Below are 21,121 nucleotides of genomic sequence, written 5' to 3' on the forward strand. Positions count from 1 at the left end.
AAGGCAGTCTGCTAGCAGAATTCCCTCTTGCTTGGTCTTTGTTCTATTAAAGCCTTCAACTAATTGGATGAGGCCCATCCACATTATGAAGGGAAATCTGCTTTACTCTGAGTCTGCAGATTTAAATGTTATTCTCATCTAGAAAAACACCTTCACAGAAACATCCAGAATATTTGACCAAATTGCTGGGCACAGTGGCTGTTATGGACTGAATTGTGTTCCCCCCCACCCCCAAATTCATATGTTGAAACTCTAATCCCCAATGCAACTGTATTTGGAGATAGTGCCTATAGGAGGTAATTAAGGTTAAATGAGGTCATAAGGGTGGGGCCCAGATCAATAGGATAATTGACCTTAGTAAGTGCACACGAAGTAGAGGTCACATGAACACACGGCGAGAGGGTTGCTGCCTACAAGCCAAGAGAAGAGCCCTCAGGATCAAACCCATGCTGCTGGCACCTTGATCTTGGACTTAGCCCCCACAACTGTGAGAAATAAACTTTTGTTGTTTAAGCCACTCTGGTATTTTCTTATGGCAGTCCTAGCAGACTAATACAGTGACCCAGCCAAACGGACACATAAAATTAATCATCACACAAGCACTTGTATTACCTGGAGTTTGCTTTAAAATACTCAAAAACAATTTTTTTTTTAATTTAAAAACTAATCCAGGGAGGGTAGATGAAACATGGTTGGCAAAATGTTGATAATTGTTAAAACTGGGTGCTGCAGAAGTGGAATTTCATTATATTATTGTCTGAAATTTTCTATCATGAGCCATTGAAAAGAAATATTCACGAGACTACTGTGTCCCAACCCAATAATGACAGGAAGAATTCACACACCTTCTTTATACTTTGGAAGATGAAGGTTTTAATGATGAAATTCTTTAAGTACTTTTGTACAGCTCTGATCTGTAGCTTCCTTTTTCCTATTCAGCCAGCAAGTTCTTATTAAGATATGACTCAAGGACATGGAGTTCATTAAAATGATCGTCATATCACATGGTGGGAAGAACACTGTCAAAAAAAATTCCCTGTCTCCACCAGAGCATGTCATTCAGGGTTTCCTGCAACTGAAACCACAGTAGCTGATTAGGGGGTTTTTTTGTTTTTTTTAAAGTTTTTGGCCACACCCCACGGCATGTGGGATCTTAGTTCTCCAACCAGGGATCGAACCCACACCTCCTGCATTGGAAGGCAGAGTCTTAACCACTGGACCGCCAGAGAAGTCCCCTGATGAGGGTTTTTGAGATTTGCCTTCCAAAGATCTAGATAATGTACCACATTATCATATAAATCCCTGTTACAAGATTCAAAATGCATTAATTACCATTGTTATGCTTCTGTAGTTCTCCCACTTTGCCCGGGAAAAGCTTAGGATATTTTCTACTAAATTCATCTATAAATGCAAATATTTGCACCCAGCTTCCTCTGACTACATTTCTGTTTAGCTAAGGAATGCTAAGTGGTTTCATCTGTAAAAAGGAAAAAAAAAGAGCCAGAACCAAGGTTGTTATTTAGGATATTTGATTTTTTTTTCTGAAGAATAACAGGAACCTTTTCACCTAATAATAAATGCACTTTTGAAGGTTGAAGCATTTTGATTATTTTAAGAATAGGCGTTTTCAGAAAACTCATACTCTGTATTGGAATCTGCAAACAAAAAAATCATTAAATTTTTTCAGCACCGGCAGAACTGGGTCAGAGAACTTGTTGAAATGGACAGAAAGGAAGAAATTCCCATCTGCTCTGTTCCCCAAATAATTCATCAGTGGGGCCCAAGCAGGCGTGAAGGATGGGACTCAGCATAATGGTTTCTAAGTGAAAGTAGAAATCAGGTTTTTAGGGAAGTTGTTTGGTGTGAAATCTTGACCAGTATAATGAGAGCCTTGTCAACTGGGTGCCCTGATTTGACATTTCAATCCAGGATTCCAGACCTCTGACTGTCCTTTTCTGTTCTGAGAGAAGTGAGCTGGACAAGGAGAGCGCCAAGCTTCCCCTGAGATGCCAGGTCCCTTGACAGTCTGTCCGGGCTGCTGGGAGGGGCCCCGGTGCTCTGGGTCTCCCGGGCCTGACGGCAGTGAACCTCAAACAGTGTGGACTCACTGGGGCTGAGTGACAGGCGAGGCAGACAGGACACCAGTGCCTGCAAGTGTCTCTGCAAACTGAAGAAAACAAAACAAAACCTTCAGCAAAGGGGGAGTGGGTCAGTCTGTCAGCATCTACGAATACCCAAGTTGGGGCAGAGAAATACCCCAGCACCGCAGGGCGACCAAGTCAAAGTCACGGAGGAGTAATTTGCTGGGAAAAGAGGACAACGGGAGAGGGAAGGAGAGCCTGGAGACAGAGAAACGTGGGTCCCTCAAAGGCTGGCACAGTCGCCCTTGGACACTGATGCTGGGAGGGCCTCAAAAAGAGCCTTTGGGTCACTGCCAGGGGAGCGTTTGCATCAGGCCGAGGAGGCTGGCTGGGAGCACTGGAGTCTGCTGGGCCTCAGGCCGTGCCACAAGGAGCAGCAAGGTCATAGGGGAGACACGCGGGCTCTGCCGACGCTGAGCCAACAGGATTTTCCAGAAACCGCCTAGAGCAAGGAGCACTGTGGATGGTCGGGGTCCAGAGTGGGGCGGGGAATCTGAAACAAAGTAACAGCAATCATCATTCTGCACTTTTTAACCAGAAATGCCTAGGGACAAAGAAAGGACCACCCTGGAGAGGAGGGAGGATCTACCCGATGGGCAGCAACCAAAATACTGGCTGGTATAGATGGGCCCAGGTAAGAGGAAATGCAAACACAAGTGTCATGTGACAGCCTTAGGCTCCCACAGGGTTTCAGGGTCCACTGGGCTGGGCCCTTTGGTAACCAGCAGTGATCTCTGCAGCCCCCTCCATTCCAGCCAGGCTGTGCCCTCTCTATCCTGATGGCCAAATATTCCAGGTCTTTTCTGGGCCTTGTCCTTCCTAGTCACCCAGGTCTCCAGGCACACCCTCACCCTTAGCCAAGGAGAGCTGGCCTTGGGCTCCTGAAGAACATGGCTCCTCTGAAAGCTGAACAAGTACTACACACACACACACACACACACACACACACACACACACGCACACCCCACCATACCCCTCACAGACTCCCTCCGTAACCATCACCCTGCCTTTCTCTTCTCTTCCCTGGATAAAAATTCATTCCCCATAGATATCAGATGGGGAACAATGCCATTTCTCTCTTGGGAATCCCTCCTAGCAAGATGGTAACTCATGAACCAGAGCAAAGACCCACATATGACATGAGGGAATCTTCTGCCACCATGTGGTTAGACTACCTCATATTTGTGTAGTGCTTGCAAGTTTACAAAAACCTTTCCCACTGAGTGAGGCAATTATGAATCCCATGCTAGGAACGTCGAAACTTTGACTTGAAGAGATTAAGTGATCATTCCAAAGTCACCCACTTACTCAGTGACAGAACTGGAATCCAAACCTTGTCATTTAATTCCAAGTAAGGTAATAAAAATAGCTCCCATTTACTGAGCACTTACTCTGTGCCATGCCCTATCCTATGTGCCTTACACACTTAAATTTAGTTAACTCTCATGAAAACCCTCTAAGATAAGGCGATGCTAATATTATACCCATTTTAGTAATGAGGAAAACTGAGGCACAAGGAGGTTGTGTCATTGCCCAAGGTCACACACTATACCACACTATCCTATAGCTGCCTACAATTTTCCTATTCCTACTTCCCTACAAATCATGAACTCAGGCTAGGAAGCAAAGTAATAAATGGATAATGACCCAAATAGAAAGCTTGGGAAAGGCAGAGCCAACACTTAGGACACTGATGGGAGTGCACAACCAAGAGCTCAGCCCACAAGCAGTCAGCTGCTACAGGTTTTTGCTACTAACTCTGGATAGACAGGCAGCACCAACTTATTTTAAGCCTAAAGGAAAAGAAGGTTTACTGACAGTATCAGCCAGGGCCTGGCAGGAAACAGATGGCACAATCCAAAGTGTTTAACTGAAAAGAATTTAATGAAAGGACTATTTACAGAGGGTAGGCAGGATTAAAGGAAGCAGCAAGGGGGTGATGAGGCCCTGGAAACAACAAATGCCGGAAGTTGTCACCACCTCTCGGACTGTGGGGTTGATGGAGGGACCGGGTCACCAGAACTCAGGGAGCGCTGGAGCCACCCATGGGACGGCCCCGCCCCTTTCATCTCCTGCAGGTGCCCACCATTAGCAGAAAACCCAGGAAGCCCCGGGGCAGAGGGACCTTGGTGAAGCTGCCTATAGATGCTGCGGACCACAGTCAGGGCAGAGGAAGGCAGAGGATGAAAAGGCAGGGGAAGCAAGGGGGGAGCATCTGCCAGTGACCCACCCTTCTCATCCTGACCCCGCCCACTCCCGGACTGTCGGACGCCTCTTGCCTCTCTAACCCAGCTAACGGGTAGTGGCTCGTGCTTTCTCCAAAAACACAACTGTTTTAAGCAGACCAGATATTGAAGGGACCATCACCATCTCCTGTGTTTCTTCTTCCAGGGACTGGCCCCGGGGTTCAATCAGCAGAGCCTTCCAGCCTAGCCTCCGCTAACAAAGGAGAGTTCTTTCCCGACTCCCCAACCTTTATCAACAACAAGCAGAAGAAACATCCAAGGGCTGTTTTTCTTCTCTGAGCCAGTCTTTTAACCCTTGGCATCTCTCTTTTTTTAAAAAAAATTAATTCAGGAGGAAGGCAGCAACAGAGAGCAGATCAATTGCCAGACATGGTCCTGGAGCAGACAGCACCGTAGTTGTCTCTGTGGCAGAGGTGACAGAGGGTGGTACACATGTTGGCCAAGGATTTCTGCTGACGAAGGAGGGGAGGAGAGGGTGGGTGGCGCCCTGGGAGCTCAATCTGTTACCAAGGAAAGAGGAGAGGAAGGGCTTTCTCCTGATAACCAGGAAAACATGCAGAGAAGAAGGAAGCTTCAAAGCAGAGAGCAACTTCCGAGGCCTGAGTACAAAATACCCTCATTAGAGGGACTTCTTGGGGCCAGATCATAAGGCCCTCCCAGCACTTGGCCGGCCCTTTTGAAGACCCAGAATCGCAAGGCTTGAGTGACAACTGCTTTGAAACCTTCGTGTGGTGATGGGAGTGGGCAGGTTGGAAGGGGAGTTTTTATATTGTATCTTTTTTCTTTAGCGATGAAGATGGATTTTATTTAAATTGTGGGAAGTGGGGGTTTCTTACCTGTTAGACCTGCCACTCAGCTTCATCTCCCACGGCACCTGGAAGATCAGAATCCTGATGAGTTTTGACAAGAACTTCTCTCAAGTGGAGAATGATTATACAAAACGGCACGTTAGGAGGAGATCCACACTGAAAGATACCTGAGTCCCAAATACACTGGGGTGTGGGGAAAAGAAGGCATGAGGAACAGTAAGTGGCCCAACCCATGTTTCTTAGTCTTGATCTTGGGGGTCCCACCCATTTTCCCTTACTCACCGTTTTCACAAAGGGTCCATGGTAGCCACCAGGGATGTGGTGGAGATAGAGGTCCAAAAAATCACTATAAAAATGCCCAGTGGTGTCATGAGTCTGGGCTGTTCCACTTCCGGTATTGCTCTATTAATGGCAGGCCTGTTAACCTGGTCACATGGGCCCCAAACCAGGAAGTCATCTTGGACTCTTCCCTTTCCCCCAACATCCCATATCCCAACAGTCACCAGGCCTGATTGAAAAGTCAAATAAAACGTATTTATCGCACACCTCTGATGTACCAAGCACAATCGAGGTAGCTGGTGGGAGGCAGTTCTACAGGCATACAGACCTCATCGTCAAGAAGCTTACAAGCTTATCAGGTGAGATAGGAATCAATATATAAACAAAGTCATCTCAGATTGGGTGTTAAACTGTTTTTGTCTGTTGGGTATAAGAAACTGGCTTAATTCCCATTCTGGCAAAGGCTTCGGAGATTTATGGTCAGTGGTTCAAAAATGTCATCAAGGACCCAGGTCTTTTTCCATCTTTCTGCTCCACCATTTTGTTTTGCTTTATCCTAAAGCCAGAAGCAAGAGGGCTGCAGCAGCAACGGGCATCCCATTCAGATATTACCAAAGCCAGAGGGAGAAGAGAGGTCTTCTCCTCCTGTGGCAATCCAAGGAGAGAGGGACCCTTCACTAGGACCCCCCCCCCAGACTTCCCCTCAAGTCTCATTAGTTATAATTGGGTCACCTGCCTATTCCAGAGCCAAGACAGGCGGAGGGAATGGGATTCCCTTTAGATCAAAGAGGACGGAGTCTCTGCCCCAAGAGGGTGTGTGGGAGGGCGCTATCGGACCAAAGTTAGGGTTCTTTTTAGGAAGGAAGAAGAGGCGGACACATTCTGGGTTGCAGCCAACAGTGTTGACACAATATTAAAAGGGCATTTCAAAATTAAATGGGGTAACGACAGAGGGGTCAGGAAAGGCGGGCTTAGATTTCACCCCGTTGCCACTGGCTGGGGTTACGGCCGTGGCCTCCTAACTGGCCTTCCAGCCTCCGGCCTGCTCCACCTCCACCCTCACTCCATGAACCCGTTCTTCACGTTGCCCCATTGGATCCGCCTAAGATGCAAATCTGCTTATGTCATTTTCTTCGTTACAATGCTCCTGTAGCTCCTTATTTCATGGAATAAAAAAACTTTCAGCATGACGAGATAATTGAATACTTACCACATACAAGGCAGTGTTGGAAGCACTTTCTATTGTGTTATTTAACTCACCTCTCAGGAAGTGCTTTCCTAACCCCATTACGTAAGCGAGGTAATCAGACACTGGGATGTTAACTGACTAGTCTCTGTGTTAGTTTCCTATTACTGCCACAAAACATTACCACAAACCTAGTGGTTTAAAACAACACAAATTCACTACCCTCAGTTCTAGAGGACAGACGTCCAAAATCAGTTTCAAAATCAAGATGCCGGCAGCGCTGCTTTTCTTCCCAAGGAGCTGTATTTTCTTGCCTCTTCCACCTTTTAGAGACTGCCTGTATTCCTTGCCTCGTGGCCACGTCGCTTGACCTGCTTCCATCGTCACATTGCCTTCTCTCCTTTCTGATTTCCCGCCTCCCCTTATAAGGACCCTTGTGATTACATGGGGTTCACCCGGATAATCCAGGATAATTTCCCATCTCAAGATCCTGAACTTAATCACATCTGCAAAGTCTCTTTTGCCGTTTAAGATAACATAGTCACAGGATACTGATATTAGGACACGGATATCTTTAGGGAGCCATTATTCTGTCCACCACTCTCAAGGTCCCATGGCAAGGAAGTCGTGGAACCAAGGTTTGAACTCAGGCTCTGCTGCTCTGGGAAGAAGCCTTGCCTCCCTCCCAATCTAGTTGTTTTGTGTCTAACCTAGAAGATGTCTTGCATACCCCAGCCTCTCATGTGGCTCACTGTCACTTAACCTTGGGACCCAGCTCACAGGGACCTCTTTTGGAAAGACTCCTTCCCTACTACTCTACCCCTGGACCCCTCAGCTGGGCTAGATGTCCCTCTGCTGTGCTCCCACATACCAGAGCTCACTACTAAAATGTCACTTATAACTCTCCAGGGGAACCAGCTTCCACAGACCACGTGGAGCTCGGGTAAACTTGTTTATTTGTTGGTTGGTTGGTTGAATAAATGAATTGGCTGAGGAGAAGACATTTGAAAGGAGAGAAATAATCATAAGAGTTAATAGATATTAGGAAGGGGGCTTTGGGGCAATGGTCTTTTGGAATCTGTTTTGGGGTTGGGGTACATTTGGGTTTGCAATGCCTTCTACTTTTAAGAACCCAAAGGGGTCCATGTGGGGCTCAGAGAAAGAAGCAGGTAAGTGGCCATCCCAGGCTGCTCTAGTTTTCCAGCTCCGTCACCAGGTGGGATAGCGAGTGAGTTTCAGGGCAGAAGCTGGGTTCCGGAATAAAAAGTGAGCATGTGGTTGTAGCGCATCTTTTGCAGATGGGGTGTGATAGACGGCACAGGAGGAAAGATTTTGGAAACCAGAATGACAAGCCTTTAACCACACCCTGACTTATAAATGTGCAGTTCATTAGCTCTTAGACTTTGAAGCCTACATTACACACACACACACACACACACACACACACACACACACACACATTGGGGCAAAAAGAAATGAAATGTGTAGCTATAGTCACGGAACTCGTAAGTTCTGGAACCAGGCTTGGAACCCAAATCATCTGGGCTCCGCTCTGTGGGCTTACCCCTGCACCGTGCTGCCTCTCACACACCGACTGTGTTCTATTTTTAAAAGCAATATCTGGAGATTTTGGAGCCTGGCCTAGTGAGCAGAGGGGTCACAGAGAGAAATAAAGGCTAGGAGATGAGAGGGAGGAAGAAGGGGTGAGGACTAATTTCAAAGGATGAGTCTCAAAACCAGATCCACAGGCAACTCAGAACCTGCACACACACCTGTGTCAGGCCAGTCCTCTGTTTCCTAAATGACTTTCCTTCTCAGAATCTGCAATGGTCATTCTTTGAATATTAGCATTTTTACCAGATAGAAAGGAATCTTAGATGTAAAAGGAGTTTTATGCTATAATTCTAGCTAATTCAGTCCTGTAAACAAGAGGCAGAATGATTTCTCACCCAAAAAGGACATATTTATTTCAACTCTGTAATTGACCAATGAGTTAGATCACTCAGAGGTCCCTGAAAGGCTCTGCCTACTATTCTGATTTATGTTTTTATCAAATAAAATCAATATAAAACCCTCCTGTGCTAGGAAAGCTAAAATGCCAACACAGGTTGATACAAACCAGGCGTCCCCTAAGCAAACCTGTGTACACTTCTGTTGAATGATAGAGGGACCAGGGCTTTAATTCTTATTTCCCCCAAAGAGGTATTAATATGTACCAACAGGCATGTGTGAATGCATGGCTGCTTACCCAGCCATAGGCAGGTCTCTAAGATAAGCCAAAAAGCTTAGCATGGCGGAGCTCTGGCAATTTTCCAAGGTTAGACTTTTTCTACCTTAGGAAACTCTGCATCCATAAAAATCATGCTATGGTTGCCTAAACACAACAGTTAACACCTTAAAACATTGAGGGTCATATCTTAGGCATTGTCCAGCCCACCATTTTGCAGATGAGGAAGTTAGGGCAAGGGAGATGCATGACTTACTCAAGGTCCTGGAGAGAGGGGCAGAGACCCAGGCTGGAGGTATGGGTTTGACGGGCTCCAAGAGAACCAAGAGAGGAGGTAACCAGAAATGGCATCACTGAAGGGTGAGCAGAGGAGAAAACAGCAAAACCACCTGAGAAGGGCTCCTGTAGGTGGAAGGAAAACCAAGAGGGTCCAGGGTCTTGGAAACAAGGGGAAGAAGATACTCAAAGCAACAGTAGTCAGTACTGCCATGTGCTGCAGAGAGGGCAAGCAAGAGAAGGGCTGAGAAAATCCCACTGGATGTGGCAACAAGAAGACATTGGTGACCTTGGGCAAAGCTTTCCACTGAGTTGTGGGGAGAGAATCAGATCTTAAGGGCTCAATGAGTGGGTAGGAGGTGAGTTAGTGGGGGCTTCCTTTCAGAAGTTGGGCTGTAAGAAAAGACGAGAGGTTGTGCCTGGGCTGGAGGGGTCTCAGGGTGGAGAGAGACATGTCTTCATGCTCCTGACCTATGGAGAAAGGCATTAAAGAAGGAAGACTAGGAAGTACGGGAGAGAGGGGGACTCAACTACAGAGCCACCATGAAGGAGACGGGCAGAGCTTCATCCTCAGTGGAAACCCAGCTGGGGCTCGGCAGCCAGAGGAGCCTGGTGAGAAGTATTCAGCTTCCGATGATGTTAGGAGAATTCACCAAAATCTTGATTAACTGCAATGCTTAGAGATGACTGACTCATAGATGGGGAGCCCCCAGCTTCTGATTTGAAAGACTTTGGGATCTGGCCGAGATCTCCCCAAACCACCTTCCCTGACCAAGGTGCCCCGGAGCTGGCAATTTTCGTTTCTCTGTGGCAGGAAAACACGACAGGTATGAAGGGAATTTTTTCTAAACCAAGTCTATCAAAGAGTGCTTTCTGAACCTAACAAATGACCTCAGAGGAGTCCATGATGGTCCAAACTTGGCATTTTGACCCAACCACTAATCTATTGGGGGGATAATTTATTCTCTCTAGAAACCGGCTGAAAACATTGACTCAACCAGTTTTCAATGATTGTTATTGTTGTTTTAGATGAAGATAGTTAACAGGCCCTGCCTGTTACCCAAAACCCATGATACGTGACTGCTCTTTATTGGTCCAGAAGGGAATAAAATCCAGTGCCTTTGGGGGGAGGTCAGAGGATGCCACATGAATGCCGTAGTGTTTGTCTTCTCAGGAGTAACAGAGAGAGGTCTGGGAGGAAGCCCAGCCCACACTGGAGTACGCCGGCTGTATAACCAGTGATTGGGCACTTTGTGTCTCAGATCCCTCAACCAGTGGTAATAAATACATGCAACGGATGCTTACTACGTGCCAGGGGCTTTCCTTAACAGTTTATACGTTTCCTCTTTCCTACAACCTGTGAGCTGGAATTTATGTCTGGAACTGACAAGGAAACCAAAGTTCAAAGAGATAAAGGAACTTATCAAGGGTCACACACTAGAATGTTCCAGAACCAAGATTATCAACCAGACCTGCCTGACTTGAAATTCCCACACTTAACTACTCCGTGGCCTCGACAAGATAGGGATTAAACAAGTCTGGTCTAGCTGATCATTCTGAAGATGAAACAAGATAATGACTAAAACTGCTGTGAAAACTCAGAAGAGGAAGAGACAAGCCTTGTTGTTGGTCTCCTTTGCACACTTACGGCAAGTATAAGTCCACAACTTGGGGAGCGGCATCCATGCGGTCGGGGGATCCTGGGGAGGCGGGTGTTTTCAGGCTATCACCCAAGTGTGGGAAGGTTGAGTGGAGGAAACATCCTGTGGCCTCTCTGGGCTACCACATCTTCATCTCCTCGTCTCAGCTGGGGAAGAGTAATCGTGAGGGTGCAGCCATAGTTAGACAATGGGGACGTCTGTAGACTAGGGCTCCCCCAGCTGTGTACTCAGCTGAATTCAGCTGAGGGAGAAGGCACGTGTAGATGTTTTGACCCAGCCCTCTACAAAAGTTCTAGAATCAATCCCAGAGCTTTCTCGGCCCAGATCTTCATTTGCTAACTCCTTCCTCAGGTCTCTCAGCTCAAATGTGTCTCCACATAGCAGCCCCTGCCATCACTCTGTTTTGTTTTCTTTATCTGTATTCTTAGAAATTATCTTTTAAAATTGTGTTTTGTGCATTATCTATTTCCCACACTCAATCTTCTCAACCCCCAAATGAAAATAGAGGTCTGCTGTATCTCCCATACCTACAATATTATCTTGTATTGAATAGGTCACAGGTACTTAATATGTATTTGCTAAATGGATGGATGAATGAACGCATGAAATTTTAAAATGGTCCCCCTCTATTTGGGCAGCTCCTCTGTCCACAGACCTAGGGAACATTCTCTTTCACTGATGATATGGCTGGTCCAGTAGTTTAGAAGCTAAACTACTCTGAGACCGAAACTGTGGGTAATAATTAGTCAAATCCATTTCACCTGTCTTCACTAGTCAAGATTGTTTTCATTGTTGCTACAAAAGACTTGCATGTCCCCCAGGCAGCACTTAGCCTAAACAGTAAGATGTTTGCCTGAGTTATTCTCCAGGAACTTGGAGTCAGCTGTGTCTAGTTCAAGCTGAACCGGTTAAGAATGGGTAGGGCCAACAACCCTCCAACTGGGCATGGGCGAGTGTCCTCTTGGTGACCTTTTGACATCGGAGGGCTGAAAACTCCACCCTCAGATCACGCTAAGCACCTCCATTTTTGAAGGGGCAGAGGCCATAGCTTAGTTACACCTGCGCAGAAAGACAACTACCGAAACTTTTTCCAATCGCCTTTCCCATGCTCCCCACGCCTCAGACCACCCTGCTTCTTTATTCTTTATCCCACAAATAACCCTGGCCCTTGCCTGTAGGGAGGTGGATCTGAGACCTGTTCTTCCATCTCCTCACCTGGCTGCCTTGTGAATAAACTCTCTCTTTGCTGCAACCTCGGCTTGCTGCACGTTGAGCAAAATGAACCTGACTCAGTAAAAAGAGCATGGTAGGAGAGAGGGGTTCTGCTCCCCAAAGCTTCACAAAGGGGGTGATATTTGATGGTAAAAGGTACTGCAAGGTGCCAGGTGGAGAATGGCAAAGGTCAGGGGTCAGGTGACCTGGAAGAATAGTGAGCTGCCCACTGCAGCCTCCTTGCATGGCAAGGGCTGGGCATGGGCAGGAGAAGAGGCTGGAAGGGGGTGAGGGTCAGGTGGGGAAAGGCCCTGGATGCCCAGATAAAGAGTTTGGACAGTATCTCGTAGGAAATGGGGAGCCCTTGAAGGTCAGGGCAATGAAAGCACCCTTGGCCCTTCTGGCTGCCGACAGCGGGTATGAAACACAGTCGAAGAATTATTCAAAGGGCGATGAAGCAGGATGATTAGCCGTGAGTTCAGTCTCCACTGCCCATCTCTGAGAATCCAGGCTTGTCACCCTCATTCTGGGGTCTCATGTGCTGGGTAAAGTGCTATGAAGGCAGCGACATTGATAGACTATATGGCTGCTGGTGAAAAAACATTTCTCAATTATCAAACATACAGTAGATTGTGAAAATATATCGTGCTTGTGATATACACCAACTTCATAGATACAAAATTTTAAGTTATTCTCACTGCATATTCTATATTCCCCAGTTCTTTCCATTCCTTCTCAGTGTCAGGGTATTAATTCATCTGATAACAGTGATTCTTAGCAACAGGAAAAATACCCAGCCAGGTAGTCAATTGAGTTGATTCAATTCAATGACTGTGAGTTATGCTTTCCATTCTCACTAAAATGTGCCCAACTTATTTTAGGCTCTTCAAAAATGGAATCGTCTCCTGAAAATGTGAATTTTCAGCAAAGAGCCAAATAAGCATTTAAATTGTATTATCTGAACATTATTGCTACTATATCTGAAGTTCTTAATAAAAATTCTAGGAAACCTATTTGAAAGGAGCGAGGAATACTGCACATCTGGAGAACACCTGGATTACCCAGGCAGCGCTTCTCACTATTACAATCACTTTTTAAGAATCCTGATGCCCCAACTGGCCCGGAATATAATTGCTCTGCCCCATCAGGGGCAGAGCAATTATATTCCGGGCCAGTTGGATCAGAATCTCTGGGGGCAGAACCTGGGTATCAATATTTTAAAGCTCTCAAGTGTTTCCAACGAATTTCACAAGCCTAAGGCAGCCCTGAATATAGCATCACCCGGAGAGACTTTTTAAAACACTGACGCCTGGGCCCCTTCCTCACAGATGCTGCCCCAGCTGATCTGCAGAGGACCTGGGCAATTTTTTTAAGGTGCCCAGATGAATCTATTGTGCAGCCAGAATTGAGAATCTCTAGCCTAAAGCTGCTCCCTTAATTAAATCAGCCCAGGCAATGAACCATCCTTGAATCTTGCCTCTCACACGTCCTCCAATTTTCTACTGCTGCTTTCTGCAGCCAACGATGATAGGAGGAGGTGAAACTCCACTTTTCCCCCCTTCTAGTCTATATGTGAATTAAAACCAATGCCACCTTAAGCTGTCAGCCATTTATACCTTTGTGCATTTATACACTTCTTTCAGCAACCCTTTGGGAAGTTAACTCATCGACTGCTAGTGGCAGAAGGTCAGTGAAAGGCAAATAGGAAAACACCCACAAATCAAACCAATCCCTTCATCTGAACCATTCTCTTAATTCTTGAAATTCCATAGATCTTTCTCACTTGGCTCATATGCCATCCACCTGTGATACAGCTGGTGAAGTGTGCAGGGGGAGGGTGGCCTTAAACAACCCAGGCACGCAGCAGTCTCCAAAAATGGGTTGTCACTGAGGATGAATGAAGAGAAAGATACACGTGGGGGCGGGGCGGTGCAGGAATTTGAGGAGGTTCACATCCTGTGTATTAAAAGGAATTATCCAGACCCACGGCCCAGAGTAATGAAAATAAAAACAGAAATAAACAAATGGGACCTAATGAAACTTAAAAGCTTTTGCACAGCAAAGGAAACCATAAACAAGATGAAAAGACAACCCTCAGAATGGGAGACAATATCTGCAAACGAAGCAACTGACAAGAGATTAATCTCCAAAATATAAAAGCAGCTCATGCAGCTCAATATCAGAAAAAACAAACAACCCAATCCAAAAATGGGCAGAAGACTTAAATAGATATTTCTCCAAAGAAGACATACAGATGACCAAAAAACACATGAAAAGCTGCTCAACATCACTAATTATTAGAGAAATGCACATCAAAACTACAATAAGGTATCACCTCACACCAGTCAGAATGACCATCATCAAAAAAATCTACAAATGATAAATTCTGGAGAGGGTGTGGAGAAAAGGGAACCCTCTTGCACTGTTGGTGGGAATGTAAATTGATACAGTCACTATGGAGAACAGTATGGAGGCTCCTTAAAAACCTAAAAATAGAACTACCATAGGACCCAGCAATCCCACTACTGGGCATATACCCAGAGAAAACCATAACTCAAAAAGACACATGCACCCCAATGTTCATTGCAGCACTATTTACCATAGCCAGGAATGGAAGCAACCTAAATGCCCATCGACAGAGGAATGGATAAAGAAGATGTGGTACATATATGCAATGGAATATTACTCAGCCATAAAAAGGAATGAAATAATGCCATTTGCAGCAACATGAGTAGAGCTAGACATTGTCATACAGAGTGAAGTAAGTCAGAATGAGAAAGACAAATATCGTATACTATCACTTATATGTGGAATCTAGAAAAATGGTTCAGATGGACTTATTTGCAAAGCAGAAATAGAGTCACAGATGTAGAAAACAAACTTATGGTTACCAAGGGGGGAAGAGGGGGAAGGGGGTGAATTGGGAGACTGGGATTGACATATATACATTACTATATATAAAACAGATAACTAATGAGAACCTACTACATAGCACAGGGAACTCTACTCAGTGCTCTGTGGTGACCTAAATGGGAAGTAAATCTAAAAAAGAATGGATATATGTACATGTAAATATAACTGATTCACTTTGCTGTACAGCAGAAACTAACAGAACATTGTAAAGCAACTATAATCCAATAAATGATAAATAAATATAAATATAAAAAGATAAAAGGAATTATCTATCAAACAACCACTTGAGCCTTTAGCGAAGTTAAGTAGCTTTCCCGAGGATGCAGAGTGATGACCAGGCCTGGATTCAAAGCCAGGTGTGTGAATCCGAAGTTAGTTGGTTTTTCTCTGAGTTGTATTGGCATCGTCTTGAAATAGGCCCATAATCAGTTACTTGAAACGTCTGGGGCCTGAGTGGCTTGGAATTTAGAAATTTTCAGACTTTAGAAATTATTTCTGTAACAAAACATATTAATATTTTCACTAAACGGGTCAAGAAGCCTCAGATCAGCCTTTTACCAATTCAGGTAAGGTTGTACCACTAAATTTGGGGTTTTCAGCGCTTTGGGGGATTTTAGAGTGGCACATAAGGGATTGTGGAGCTGAACGTCAAAGGAAATAAATGTATGTACATAATAACGAACAATTACTGAACAGTGAGCATTTGCCAGACATTCTGCAAAGCTCTGGGCATGCATAACCCTCACAATAACCTTGCAAGATAAGTATTATTACTATTCTCACGCTCAAAATCAGAGAACAGGCATGGGTGGGCTAAGTAACTTGCCTAAAATCACCTAAGTCCATTCATTCGTTCAGTCCCTGTTTTAATTAAAACCTTATAGTTAAATTTTTAGAGAATAACCTTTTTTTTTTTTTTTAATATTCTTTCTGGCTCTTCCTGAGGGAATACTGGTATTTTCACGCAGTGCATGGTGGGAAATGTGGGTCCACATGTCAGATCTGACTCTCTCCTGCTTTAGGCTCTTCTTTTTTTTTTTTTTTTAATTTTATTTATTTATTTATTTATTTATGGCTGTGTTGGGTCTTCGTTTCTGTGCGAGGGCTTTCTCTAGTTGCGGCAAGTGGGGCCACTCTTCATCGCGGTGCGCAGGCCTCTCACTATCGCGGCCTCTCTTGTTGCGGAGCACGGGCTCCAGACGCGCAGGCTCAGTAGTTGTGGCTCACGGGCCTAGTTGCTCCGCGGCATGTGGGATCTTCCCAGACCAGGGCTCGAACCCGTGTCCCCTGCATTGGCAGGCAGATTCTCAACCACTGCGCCACCAGGGAAGCCCGAGACTAACCTTTTCTTAATGAATGGTGGAATATTTCCAGAATAACTGGCTGGACACTGGGCTTTGATCTGAGAGTCCATGGTTTGTAGCTTTAAATTTGCGTCCACTTTGTATTATCCATCTTGCCTTACCAGCAGCCAGTCCACACAAAACGGTAGGTCTTCCCCTTTGAGCACAGCTAGAAGTCTTGGGAAGTTCAAGGGAAAACTTGCGGTTGATTCAGTCCATGCACTTGCTGCTTGTTGGACACCCACAAAGTACTGGCACTTTCCCAGAATTAGATCCGCTTCTGATAAAGCAGGAGAGTGTGAACTTCTACTAAAGCAGTATTGTCAAATTAACCTTGGACGACTGAGGAAGGCTTTTCCTTGGTAATGAGACTCCACGTGTAGATGCTGAACTTGGCCATAAACTGTGTGTTCTCCCTTCCGCATGACTCAATTTACTCTGGAATGATAACCTATGCCTTCCTAAAGTGAGCTAATCAAACTCACAGGAGTGGTTTCCTTCTACTGTGCCTAATATTTTTTAGAATAGACTTTAAATACTCTCAAGGATTTATCAGAAAAGCATCATTGTTCTAATAATTCTTGAAATAGAAATTCTTGAACTCCACACAACCATTCAAAATTCTGGAAGAACAATGTGCTTTGTTTAGTTAATCTTTCATTTTTCCCTGTAGAACTTAAAACTATTGTGTAAAACATAAGTATCCCTAGCTACCATGCATTTGTTTTGTGATTAACGGAATTTTATTATTTCAGGAAATTATATAATTGTTTTTCTGTAAATGTGTTCTTTAGACTTGTAGCGATCTTAAGTGATTTTATTATGCCTAAGTAATGAAAATATCCAGTTAATAAAGTCTAGTGAGGAAAAAAGGTTTATCCATAAAAAATTCAGTCTATGGGCACCTTTGAACAAATTTATTCTTAAAAATAGTAAGTGCCTTATGTTGAGATGGCTTGCCCTACAATGTGGTCTGCTACTTACTTCACAAAACTCCCCCTGGTGTTTAATAAAGTCCAACTTTTCCCCAATTCTTTTTGGACTCTAACTGCTTCTAATTATCTTAAAAAGCTATCCATTGATGCCTCACAAATTATTACCAAAGCTAGAACATTTGGACAAATTTTGAAAAATGTTGAGTAGATAGTAATTCCTCAACAGATGCTGTTGAATGGACTAGGATATTCTTACCAACCTCACACCATAAACCAGGCAACCAGGGCAAAAAGAGGTAACTTACGTCTAAACTTTCACCTCCTGGCTGTGTGACCTTGGGCAAGTCACATCATTTCTTTATTCAACAAATATTCACTGATCGTTAACCCATGCTTGGCACCACTACCCCACCTGTCTTGGTGCTAGGGACACAATAGTGGGGAGACAAGTATGGTTCCTGCCTTCACAGACTTTATTAAACAGAGAGTCTCAACTTGCTGTGCATCAGAATCACCCAGAGGACTTGTTTTAAAAAAGTTGCTGGGCCCTACCCCCCAGAATTTTGATTCAGTAGGTCCGGGGTTGGGGGGTTGACAAAAACATATGTTCACACAGGAACTTCTACACGAATGTTTATAGCAGTATTTTTTTGTATAGCCAAAAGGTGGAAACAACCCAAATGCCCATCAATGGACAAATTGATAAAATGTGGTACATCCATACAATGGAATATTATTCAGCTATAAAAGGGAATGAAGTGCTGATACGGGCTACAAGGATGAACCTTGAGAATATCATGCTAAGAGAAAGAAGCAGATCACAAAGACCACATACTATGTAATTCCATTCATATAAAATACCCCAAACAGAGAAACATATAGAGGCAGAAAGTAGATTAGTGGTTGCTTAGGGCTGGGGGTGAGAGGGCAAGAGGGGGAGGTAAGGAGGTGATAGCTAAAGAGTACAGGGTTTCTTTTTGAGGTTATGAAAATGGTCTAAGATAGACTCACAGACATGCTGTAGAAAACAAACTTATGGTTACCAAAGAGGAAGGGGGAGGGATAAATTAGGAGTTTGGGATTAACATATACACACTACTATATATAAAATAGATAACCAACAAGGACCTACTGTATAGCACAGGGAACTCTACTCAATATTTTGTCATAACCTATAAGGGAAAAGAATCTAAAAAAGAAGTTTTGTTTTTATTTTTGCTTTTGTGTTGCAAAAGTTATTTATATACACTATTCTGATACCAATCCCTTATCAGATATATGATTTGCAAATATTTTCTCCCCTTTTGTGGGTTGTTTTTCCTTCTCTTGATAACACCCTTTGGGTGCACAATTGGACTCTGAGTGCCAACTGTGCCTTAGGAGCCACGGAAGCACTAGGAATTTAGCAGGAAGAAGACACAGAGTGAGGGGAGAGGGTGGTGGATAAAGGAATTTAGAAGGTTACCCCTTAAGACCCTAGCCTGCCTCCCAGAGCTGAAATCTTGCTGCATAATCCTATTTGGCATGTCAGAAACAGAGTATCAGCTTCCTCTTTCTATTCCTTCTCTAACAGATTCTACTTTCCCCCAAGCTAAAAAGATGCCTTGAGTAATTTGAGGCTCAGATCTTTGTTGGTTTTTGAGAAGGCAAATAAAGATCCCACTGCGGGCTCTGCAGAATACGGTGGGTGAGCCCCCGGAGAGGCCTGCACAACTGACAGGCCCTGGAGCTTAGATCTCATTCGCTTCAAGGTCAACCCACCTCTGGGCTTCTGAGCACTTGGGAACTTTTCTGAGGACAAAATCAATGCTGTTCGCCAGCATTGCTCAGAGGAACTACAGGAGAGTAGGGATTGGTTTTGAAGGAAGGTGGGAGCAGGACTTCCCTGATCAATTAGGTCTTCTCCCTGAAGGGGGCCAACCCCACTCTTTCTGGCCACAGATTGAATGGTTAAGCCCAACGGGTTACAGCAACAAAAAGCGGGGGAGGAAGGAGAGAACACTCACTACATCACCGCCATTTTTCTGGTTCTATGAGGAGGGATTTTTCCCTAAACAGTCTTCACCCATCCACCCATTCATCCTCAGGGGAGGAGCAGTCACTCATCAGATTGGTGATTTTGGAAGAAGTCATCCCTTGTGCCTTTCTCTTTGGGAAACTGAGTTCTGCAGAAAGCACTCACCTTTTTAGATAACGTTTTATGATCAAGCTCTACTTCTTCAAGTGAACCTTCACTGCCGAGGAAAAATGTGCAGTTGAGGAAAATTTAATTAACCATGCCAGAAGAAAGACTAGATTATCTTTCTAATCTTTCTACATAAAATGATATTAGAAATCATTGTTGTGAAGAGATAACCAAAGAGTAGGCAGAAAAAAAAAATGTAGAGGAGGATCAAGCAATTTATTTAAAATAATATGAATATTACTTTCTGGATTTGTGATATTTGTGGTACCTGTCAGCTTTATAAAATTGTAATTTGTTGTGAGTTCTTTTCTCATTCTAAATAGATACTTTCACATATAATTTCATATTCATAATTTTGTTCTTTTTCTTAAAAGGGTCACCGTAGTGTATAAGCATCAGGCCTCGTAAAACATAAATCCATTCCCTCCTCCCCTTTCCAATTAACTCCAAGGTACTGGAAAGCTAAAAAATCCTCTCCCTAGTCTATTTCCCATCCCAAATCGTCAGTCAGGTTGTTCAGTGTAGTCTATTATAGAGGTTCTGCCATGAGCTCAAATGGTATCACAGTGGTAATAAAATGCCAACAACACATTTTTCCTATCATGATATCCACCACGGATTTAAAGTTCAAAGATTAAAATCCCAAAGAAGTTGAAGTCCAGAATTTTTAAGTTCAGTTTCAAAGGAATTAATCAAATATTTTTGCCCTTGTAAGTTAAGTGTGAAGTCCAAATTCCTTGGGTTAATTTTAAAATAAATTACAGTCTTTCCCCAATTTCTTCTACTCAGTTCCAACCAAAGGGAGTCTTGGTGCCTTGGGTAGATGGAGAGACTCCATCTAGGAGCGCCAGCCTGGAGTGATTGTGTTCCTTCAGGATGTCTGAAACATCATCCATCACAGCTCTTTTCAGAAAGTCCAGAGTGTCCACAAGAGGCAAAGCTGTGGGTGGCCCTGGCCCCACACCTACTCGTTGGCAAAACAAAAACAAACACACACAAAAACCAAGCCAAACTGTGGTCCTTAGGGCAGCTATCCAGGCAAAAATTATGTTTGAGAAACCAATGCGTCGATGTTGCCAAAGGGATTGATAGCTGAGTGTTGAGAGAGGAAAGAGACAGTCTTGATGTCAACCTCGCCAGGGAAAAACCAGTTAATCCCAATTATCTAGAATCTGTGAGTTGTGCACTTATGTTTCTCTGAGAGACTCTTTCTACTGATAAATTAATTTTGCAAGAATGTAGGGATGTCTTCAATGCTACTCCTTGAAAAGAAAGAGTTGGACATACACTGGAATTCTCCCCTATCCCCTGGCATAGTAAACAGAGTGCCATGGTAATTAATTTCTCTTCCCTTCCCAGGCTCTCAGATTGATTAGGTAATTGAACCCCTGATGACAACCCCAAGCCTCAAGACTATGCCTCCAGTTTCTGGTATCTTCAAGGCAGTGGGTTTCAACTGGGAGTGATTTTGTTCCCCCGGTAGGGTTGCCAGATTTAGCAAATAAATACACAGGGTGCCCAGTTAAATGTGAATTTCAAATAAACAACAAATAATTTGTCAGTTTAAGTATGTTCCAAATACTGCATTATTTATCTGAAATTCACATTTAACTGGGCATCCTGTATTTTATCTGGTAACCTGGTGGTGCCCAGGGGATAGTGTTGGCAACGTCTGGAGACATTTTTGGTTGTTACAACTCCAGGGGTG

The sequence above is a fragment of the Eubalaena glacialis genome, chromosome 7 (genome assembly GCF_028564815.1).
Source record: "Eubalaena glacialis isolate mEubGla1 chromosome 7, mEubGla1.1.hap2.+ XY, whole genome shotgun sequence".
In the NCBI taxonomy this organism is placed as follows: domain Eukaryota; kingdom Metazoa; phylum Chordata; class Mammalia; order Artiodactyla; family Balaenidae; genus Eubalaena; species Eubalaena glacialis.